Source organism: Gossypium hirsutum, chromosome D05 (genome assembly GCF_007990345.1).
Source record: "Gossypium hirsutum isolate 1008001.06 chromosome D05, Gossypium_hirsutum_v2.1, whole genome shotgun sequence".
Classification (NCBI taxonomy): Eukaryota; Viridiplantae; Streptophyta; class Magnoliopsida; order Malvales; family Malvaceae; genus Gossypium; species Gossypium hirsutum.
Window position 1 is genome coordinate 2,204,083 of NC_053441.1, and position 10,356 is coordinate 2,214,438.

The window sequence follows — 10,356 nt, forward strand, 5'->3', positions numbered from 1 at the left end:
AACCTTACCGGTGAAGAAGCTGAGTTGCCAAGACCCAAGAGATATAATAAAATGGTAAAATTCTACTTTTAGTTTTTGTATTTTGTGAATGTCTTGCATTTAGTCCTGGGTATTTTAATTTTTTAATCATTGTGTTTTTTGAATTGGTCAATTTTAGTTTTTACACTTTTAAAATTTTAAAATTTTAGTATTGATGCGGTTAAATTCAACTACTAGTCTTTTACTATGCATACAATTGTAGATATGATAAAGATTAATCTATTAACTAGTTTTTTAGTGAATAATATGTAGAAATAACAAGCTGACATGACTTTACATATGATAATATGTTTACCACAACAAATTTTGGAAACAACAGAACTTAATGAATTTAATAATTGAAAAGTACAAAGATTAAAAATGACTAAATAATATGAATTAAATTCATAATTTTTATAATATATAAAGACTAATAGCAAAATTTAAGTGAATAAAATTTAGGTCAAATATTTTTTTTTTCTGTGAGAGGTATAAGGTGAAGGTGATCCAATTCCAATTCATTGCCAACCTTAAAAAGCTAGCAAGTTGCAGCAGCTTAGCGTACTTGGATTTTGATGACACAGGGAAAACACAGAGAAATTAAAAATGACAATTTAAAGGGCTTATCAACAAAAGTCACTTTATTACTAATTAAAAACCTGGCTGTTGGTGTTTATATCTTTTGGTTGTTACAACCGTTCGATTGGCATTGCCAGAGGTGCACCCATGTGCCATTCAAGTTTGAATTTGATTTGCTTATTTTATTATTAATTAGTAATTTAAGCTGGAATTAACCATAAAACTTATATGAATCAGGCTCATCTGTCTAATCCTTTGATAAATTTAATAAAAAGTAAATAAAATTGAGTGTTGACTTTTTTTAAATTTAAAATTAAATTGATACAATAGATAGTTATTATTATAAATATTTTTAGAATTTATTAAATCATCTTTCTGATAATAAGTGGGTGACTATTGGTGTAATTTACTCAACGTTTTTGCAAAGTAGAAGAAAACAAAATAAAAAAATTAATATTAATATTAATAAATATTTTTTTCTTTTAAACTTGTTCTTTTTAATTAATAAAATTTCGGGAATAAAAAAGGGTTATCTTGTTACAGTCTAAAAACTTCACTCCTAAAACTGGATATTAATAATATGAAGACGAATTAGCACTATATAGAAGTATGGTTTTCCTACTTGCTAACCAATATTATAGCTACTGATCTACATATATGAATTCAAAATTAACTCTTGTTCTGCCGCTGTCAAAACTTTCAAATCTATAACAGTACAGCAGTAAAAATTGTGAAAAGTTAAAAAAAAAAATTGCTTCAAAAATTCCATCCTCATTAACACTATAGGTTGGCCAACCGACCCGAGGCAGATCGCCTTCGCCTCCGCCGTTTATGATGAATCCGCCAAATGCTCAAAATAAGTACAAAGCCTGAGGAAACAGTAGGGGACATTGATCAAGGACACTTTAACAAAATGCTTATATACACATATGACGTTCACAAACCTGTAACTGCTACTATCGCTGGTACAACCCAATGACTTGCAACTAGTTCAGGCACATCCAGCTGAAAACATGAGGTATCTTCTTCAGTGTTAAAGTTTAACGAATGAAGAGAACTAACGAGTTAAAACCGAGTTGTCTGCTTCTTACCTCATCTCTGTACAGGAGACTAAAGTACCTGTTTCCAAGAGAATCACCTTTCCTTTTCTTTGTGAACTTGGGACGCCTTGATCTGGAAGAACCGAAAGTGGAATTTAAGCCTCTCCCCAAGTCAATAACATGATGACCTGGCATTATTTTGTTTCTTCCCCTAACGTGTAAATTGTATCCTTTAGTTCCCCACACTTCAAATCTAGAATCACTTCGACAGATTAAATCCTTCCCTGTGACAGCAGAATACAGAGTGTAATTTACATCAGTTCTTCGAGATGGTAGGCGGTTGTCATCTTCATACAACGGCACATCTTGCTTTGCAGACTCTGAGAAAAGCACTGGATCTTTAATATTTGAACCAGTGAAATCCAATATTTTTCTTAGAAGCCAATAGCAGTTAGTAACCATATGGCTGCTGTCCAGGCAGTTCGAGTCTCCATATACAGCTATGTGACCTTCACCAGCATCTAACAGGCCAAGGATAGGGGAGTCTGCCTGCATATGCCAAATAGATGATTAAAAAGATAAAAATTTCATTGTGCTGAAATAAGGTCCATGAATCCTCCAAAAAAGGAACATCTATGTCTAATCACCTTGTTCATGCCCGAATTCAGTAGCACATTCTGAGTGGCCCCACTTTCTGAGCTATCCAAAAAGGAAAGCTGTGAATATACCCATCTCTTGGAAACCTCACTATATCTGTTCCAGATGCATATCGACTATGCTCACCATCAATAGAAAAGTCACCATTCAGAATCTTATCCCCAAAAGCAATCCAAATGGTTCCAAAAGATCATTTAGTGCAGGAATATTTGCACCTCCGGTTACCGGTGTCCACCAGCTCCTTGTGTTGTCATCAAAAAATCTCATTTTAACCATTGTGTCCACATTATACCACTCAGCAAACACAGCCAACCCCAACCCAGTATTAATAACATCGTCCCTGAGCTTTTCAATCTCTTCTTGAAAGTACTCATCCTCAAGATCAACCAGCAAAAGTGTCCCATAGTGGCTAGCATCAAAGCATGTAAAAGGAGAACCGAGCGTCTCAACATAATAGCCAGCATCTCGCAACATGTTGAACATAATGTGAAAATTTGTATGCAGGTGATCCCCATGCCAATCAAGAATGTCATTACGCACATCCAATGAGTCTCTTGGAATATATCCAGGAGGATATTTAATACTGTGAAACTGATCCCACAAAATACGTTTCGATCGCGGTGGGGTTGGAACCACATTCAATTTCAACTGAAGCACACAAGTACTAGTTCGAGCAGTTTTCTCCCCTTGGGCAGGAGGACTGAAAATTCTAACAGTTACATTGCCCTCAATCACACCAGAAAAATGTGCACCTTCTTCCTTAATTTGCATGTGCAGTGCTAAGTAACCAGTCCAAGGCCAGATAACTTCTGAATAAGTAAAGTGAATGCGTAGAAGATTCCCTTCCTCAGTTGAAGGATGCCATGTTGGTGGACTCTGAACATATCCAATGACACCCATCCCATTCAGAATAGTAGCATTAAATATCACAGGCATAGCCCCAGAATAGAGTGCTTGACGACAAAAGGGCCAGGTATATGGACAATTTGTGTAATCAAGAATGCTAGGGAAGATGCTTGCACGAGGTTGATAGCTCTTCAAAATTTCAAATGATTCTAATCTGACAAAATAAGAAATAATCATAGCTGCTTCTACTGAAAATGGAAATGTAAATAGAATAAAAATATCGGACAGACTAATAACTTAAAAATATGTCGATCTAAAAGAAATAATTCTGAATGTTAAAAGGAGAAGAACTGTTATTGGGTGAACTTACAGATCTACTCTCCCTGCACCCTGCTCATACATGTTAGGACCAACAAGCTTAGCAGCACCCTCAACCAAAGCTTGTTTCATGCTTGCAGGATTTAGAATCTCCTTTCTTCTGTTCTCAGGAATGATACTAACAAGCAGGCATACAACACCCGCAACCACAGGACTTGCCACACTAGTGCCTGATAATTGTTTACAACCAGTACTGATCTTGGATCCCATAATTTCCCGCCCATATGCCACAACATCTGGTTTGACACGACCATAACTGCAAAGAAAAGTTTAATATTCATGATCAGGACAATAAAGCTTGCTTAATAAGGGAGTTACACATGGAATATCATAAAGTACATGAAATTGAAAATAATTTAAAGCCTTCATACGATCAACACTAAAAAGAAGGGGCCGATAACAAGACCTCAATACCTTTAGAGAAAAAGTATAGTACAGTAGTTAAATTAATAAGTGACTACTCCAAAATTAAATATATTTTAAGTTTCACTGTCACCATTACACCCCCAACCAAAATAAACTTTCCAGGAGAGGCGTCCTAGCCTTTTTTTTTCTTAAAATGAAAATGATTATGGGCTAGAAGAGTATGTTTTGAACAAAGTGAAGAACAGTTAATATCGTAGATAGAGCAATACACTACCCATGAGGAATCTCCCAAGTACTCATGCCACGTGATGAAAATGAGGCTATGTGATCACTATAATCGATTCCACCAACACCAATAACATCACTTTGGTCTGCTGGGTTGTTTAAAGTGCCATACAATGGCCCATCATTTCCAATGGCTGATACCATAATAATATTATTGGCTGTTATTTCCCAAACCTGGAGAACCATAAAGCAGCAAGCATTAACCAAAACGTTCAGCTCCATGTATGTAAGGATAAGCATGCAAAACTGAATGTGGAAGTTTCAACAGCAGAGTGGTAACTTCACTGGCTAATCCTTCCATATTTGGAAATAAATGTCCAAGAAAACAAGCAAACTTCTTCAAAATGCAAAATATTGAAAGAGGAAGTCAACTCATGAATTTGAATGATCATAGCATGGTTCATGGGATTTAAGAGAGGCCAAGAAACCTGTGGGAAGCAAGTGAATGCATTATGATTGAAGCATTTCCACATGCCACTACAACAAACTTAGACAATTTTGCAGTTTTGAAACAAAATTATTAATGATGCTTGACAAATGAACACCAATAAACCACAGGCCATGGGAATCATACCTTCTCTACAAATGGGAGATCCAAGTAATCAGGTCCACCTATGCTCAAGTTTAGCACATCCATGTTGATTGCAATAGCATAGTTGAAAGCATCAAGGAACCAAGATGTATATGATACCTGCAATAAGCTGAGAGCAAAATTCTCATAATCCAGCCAATTTTATAGAATAACAAATGTTAAAGGGAAAGTCCTTAGGTTGATGGATATACTGTATGATATATATCTTCTAATTATAGTAATGAACAGTTCAAAAGAGCTTCCAATTTCTGTAGTGCATGCTAGGAATTTTCAAATGTATCAAATATAAAGGAAACCAACAACAAAAAGGGTGAGATTTGCAAAGGCCTGGTGCAACATCCAATCAAAATACAAAAACAAACAAAATATCCAACACCAACTTGTGTTACCTGTGCATCAGTAAAACACGGAAAGCATAAATTTCAGTATCTGGTGCAAAGCCAAGACATTCTGCGTCCTCACCAGCAATAACACCAGCCACAAAGGTCCCATGTCCAAGATTATCATTCAAAGTATCCTCATTGGTCCAATTAGTTCGTTCCTGAAAAATTTACTCGCAAGAGTGATTATCAGAACTCCCTATTGAAGACCAACAAGTTATTTTCAATAAGAAAATAATTTCACACCAACAAAAGTTCAACTAACTTCATTTTCCCACTAATGATGTACCTTAATGTTTCGGAAGTGAGGATGATCAGCACGTATTCCAGTGTCGAAAATAGCCATTTTGACTTTAGCACCAGTATACCCTTTTCTCCAAAGAGCATCCGCTCCGAACAAGGAAGTAACTTGAGACCTCTGCGATATCAAAATAAGAAATTCCATAACTTTCCTCCCTCGTTTAAATTCTCATAAATTTGGCTTTGGGAAATTTAGTTAATCGAATTAAAATGTTTACCTGTATCAAAAGATGGCGACTCCAATTAAGTGAGGAATTACTTAAAACCGAATGGTGGAAATGTTTCTCTTTTTCACTAAACGACATCGAAGTAAAATCTTCCCGGGTCGTTTTCGCCCATTCTCAAAAGCACCACTAAGGATACCCCTACTATAGATCAAATCAACGTTGACATCTTTAACAAACCCCAGCCTTTCAATCTCCTCAATGACGGATTCTTTTACCGAATCCCTGATCGAAAGCAACCCAAAATCCGTGGGGAACTTAGCAGCGGGGTTATTTCTCTGGATCCACTCCCAACCTTCGGATCGGAGGCTGGATTCTAAGTACGAACGGTGTTCGGAAGCCGGTTTGTAATCGATGAACCGAACGATGTAGTTGGCACGGGAGGCTTGGGGTTGGGTTCGATCAGGGGTTAGGGTTAGGTTAGGGGACAAACGGAAAGAGAGCTTGAAATGGAAAAGGGAAAGGGAGAGAAGAAGAATGAAAAGGGAGGATTGAGAGGAAACGAAGATTGAGCAGAGAGCATGGTGTGGCGGGATTGCATTGGCGGGAAAATGCCCTCATCAGATAGAGAGAAAAGGAAGAGGTAACTCTCTGCCTTCTTCGGTTAAAGCTTGAGAGGGAGTTGTTGCATCTTCAGCTTCCGACAACCTCGTCAATCTAAAGCTAACTTCCCTATCAACAACTAAATAGTTAATCAGCCATCAGAGTGATTTGCCACGTGACCTTAATTTTTTTTTCTTCTTTTCTACATTTCAAGAAAGTAGAAACAAGGAAATTAAGCAAAAGAAACTAATGAAAGCTTTCAAACCACAGAAAGCCCAAAGTCCAATATCTTTTCTGAGCCGAGGGAAGTCTTCGATTTGTTGGCAGAGGGAAGCAGAGTGGAGGAGGAGACGGATGTCACTAAAGGCCCGACCTTAAACTTGACCGTATATGTGTCTGCTAGTCCGGGCCGAATTTGGGCCGGAGTCAAGCATCGTATTAAAAGGTACGGTCACATTGTTTATCCAGTTTTAGTTTTTCTAATAGCTTCGAAGGACGGTTCAAGCTGAAATAAATATCATGATTATTTTAAACGAAAAATATTAATAGACAAGGGTGATAAGTGTAAATAGAATATATTAAAAATTTTATTGGCGTATAAAAAATATAAATATGTATTTAAAAGTAATATATTATAAATAATGAAATGTATGACTTAAAATTAATTAATAATAATTATAAATAAAATATATACAATATTAAAATTAAAAAATAAATTTAATTATTTATCATTGTGATGTTATTAATCTTGAATCGATGTCGAGTTAATTATTTTAATATTTACTTTTTTTAAACTTTCCCAATTTATCTTAATATTTTAAAGTGTAATTATGTATACGTTTGTGAAATTATATAACGTAATCATTGCATATATATATATAAATTAGGAAAAGTTACTATGAAAAAAATTGAAATGGCATAATGTGAAACCGCGACAAGATCAAAACTCAAAGTCCCACAAACATGTTAACATAGTTGAAGTAGTTAAGTTTCGAGGATAATATTAAAAAAATAAATAGCAAAGTTAAGCTAATTACAAATTTAGCTTGACTTGAGTAAGGATAAGGGTAAAATATATAAAGGTCATTAATTTATTAGTAAATTTATCTTTTGATCACTCAACTTTAAAAATTTTATAAAATGGTCTTTATACTATGTGAAAGTTTTTATTTCAGTGACTTAAATGAAACATTCGAATAGTTCAGTGATAATTTTGTAAGTGATCAAATGGTTTAGTGACTTTGGGTGTAATTACCCTAATATACATACCGAAGAGGACTTGGTTTCACAAGGTCGAACACCGGCAGTGCACGCCGCAGTGCTTCAATCCTTCAGATGACGCGAGGACTTGTCCTCTGTTCACAAACCAGAACCATCGCCAAGCTTCCTTTTTCCTCCCGTATCCCAATTATGGTTCAAGCCCCACTGCCACCATCACCCTGTATGGACCCAAATATACTTCAGCGCGCGTCTTTGTCATTGCGTAGCTCCAAACGCAACTTAGTAGATATGGCTAAGTACAAGAAGCTTTCTCCAGCGAATGCCATGGCTGAATCAAACCCAACCGTATTGGTTAGCTTCTTTTTGTTCTTTGTTGGGTTTCTGTTTGTTTTCGAGAAATCATCTTTATAATAATTATTTCTATCTTGGTTTTAATGGAAAAAAGAAAAAATGTCGTGCAAAAGTAAATCAAGTTCTTTTAGCTCTAGGTGTATCCGGGGACCGGATAGCATGGCTTTGTGTGTTCTAGCTGCTAGTTGAAATGAAGGCCTATATGGATTTGACAACAGTGGCAAATCCATTGATGGTCTTTTCGCATAATTGTTTGATCATGGCTACGGTTCAGAAAGCAAAGATGAAGCAGTCTGTGGAAATCGTTTTTCATATTGGGTTATTTTAGTTTATAGTAAATTTCGTTTTTTTTTTGACTTTTATTTGGAAATGGGTTGTCCTCGAATTTCAGGTATAAAATATTTCAAGATGTTTGTATGCAAAACCAGATCAGTGTTTTACTTGTTGCACATCATGCAGATGACCAGGTTCTTACCAATACTTTTTTGCTTCACCAACTTTCCATATGCATGCTTGGAAGATACAAAAACTAGTATTAAGCCTTAGATATATATATGTGTGTGTGTGTGTGTGTTTATTAAAGTATAAAAGCTGCATATTCAGTTTATTTACTTATAAGAATCAATTAACTATTTTTTGTGAAGTTCCTCACTGAATTGATTGAAACATGAACGAACAAACAGGACACTAGATGTACTAATTTTCGTTCCACAATGCAGGCTGAGTTATTCATTCTTAGATCATCTCGTGATAGTGGGGTCCTTGGACTTGCTGGCATGGCATTCACATCTCAAGTGTTTTCCTCTCATACAAATTTTTGTAACAATGATTGGAAAAATCATAGTGTTCTTCTAGTGCGGCCTCTGCTTGATTTTTCAAAAGAAGACATGTACAAGGTTAGTGCGAAGGATATAGCAATAAAGTGATCTATTCATGCCTTTGCCCAGTTTTCAGTTATATGCTCCCTTACTAGTATTCTTATGAGCTCTAAGTGAGTCCTTTTTTCTTTTTAATAGATATGTCAAGGGAGTAACCGGGGTTGGGTTGAAGATCCTACAAATCGAAGTCCATTATTTGCTCGGAATAGATTAGGGCATCATTAGGAAATTTGTTATCAGGTGAGTACCGATAGATGGGACAGTTTCGATGTATCATTCATAACAGTCTTGTTGCTTTAACTTTTAACTTGCTGTTATATACAATGGTTCCCATACTGATCTTGCTGCTAAGTTGCCAAAGTTTGAGTTCGTCTAAGATCTACATTGTCAAACCCTTTGTATTAGTACTTTGCATTCACACTCTTCCTTGAGAGCAATAATAATTTAGACTTCATATTTTGGAATAACGACTCTTTTCCAGGTACCTTTAATTCTGAGCTACAAGCAGTTATTTCTGTCTGTCGAAGAACACGCATCTATGTTGATCAAATTTGTAACAGTTTAATAAAGCAGTCCATTACCGTAATGGATGTAAGCACTCTTTGATGTTTGGAAGTTTCTTGTTCTTACATTAAATTTGACTTTAGTATAATAATACAAGCAAATTTATTATGATGATAACTTTTGCAGCAAGGTTTTGCAGTTATCAATTTAAAGACACTTAATCCATCAAAATTGAGGATATATGTCTGTCTAAATTTATTACATTGGTTTTACAGGTACTAAACCATTTACGATATCTCTAATTTTTATAGGGAATCTTTCAGTGTTTCAATTAATTCCATCTTCTTGTAACTTGTCAGTTTGTTTCACAAAGGCAGAGGCCAATCAGAGGCAGTACTTCAAAATTGCTGTTGCAATACATACGTACCATCCCATGCAAGGTAGAACACTTTCACTAAACTTGTAGTTGCGCTTCTCGTGCAATTATTTAGTTTTTCTTTTTCTCTTTGCAAGTGCAAATTTCTTGATTGTTATTCTTTTCTTTTCTTTTTTTAATAATTTTTAGACTTCCCTGACTGCTGCTGGTTGCTACATTTGTCCGGCTCCTGGATCTAAGGGCTTCAAAGCTCTCGTCTGCTGCTCTGTTGATTGTCCTCTGCCTTCAAATGCAGAATCATTTCACACATTTTCTAATGTAGAAGAGAAGCATTGCTTTTCAGATGAGCTGGAACAAATTATAGCGAATGGGAAATCATATTCTAATAATAACCTGGTCACCAATTCATCCCAAGCGCAGTTTTTGGACATGAGATCTCAATCAGTACTAGATGAAGCCCGGAGATTAGATGTTATCAGTGAATCAACTCATAGAAACATTATCTCATTGCAAAGGGAGGAAGTCAGTCATTTTAAGTCTAAAACTGATGAAGTTGCATCTGGGTGTGAGTCAAAGCAGGGAACTGAATATTGCTGCATTTCTGAGTGAACCACTCCTCCCAGGGCAAACATGCTACTTTATGAACCGATTCATTATCTCATGGAAACTAAGCAAGGAAATCAGTAGCAATTGGTTTCGTGGGGAACCTCTTTCTCTTCATATTTGGAAGGGGACGATCATTGCTGCTGTGTAAATGAGGATGAAATGGTAGCCAAGGTACGTACCACGATTGATGCTGATTGGCTCTATCTAGCAAA

General features: G+C 35.9%; 2 pseudogenes; one reads left to right on the top strand and one right to left on the bottom strand.

Annotated features, from left to right (window-relative positions):
• Window positions 1-1,153: 1,153 nt before the first annotated feature.
• LOC121217488 (subtilisin-like protease SBT6.1) lies at window positions 1,154-5,774 on the bottom strand (annotated as a pseudogene).
• Window positions 5,775-8,493: 2,719 nt separating this feature from the next.
• LOC121217491 (tRNA(Ile)-lysidine synthase-like) lies at window positions 8,494-10,250 on the top strand (annotated as a pseudogene).
• The last annotated feature ends 106 nt before the right edge of the window (window positions 10,251-10,356 follow it).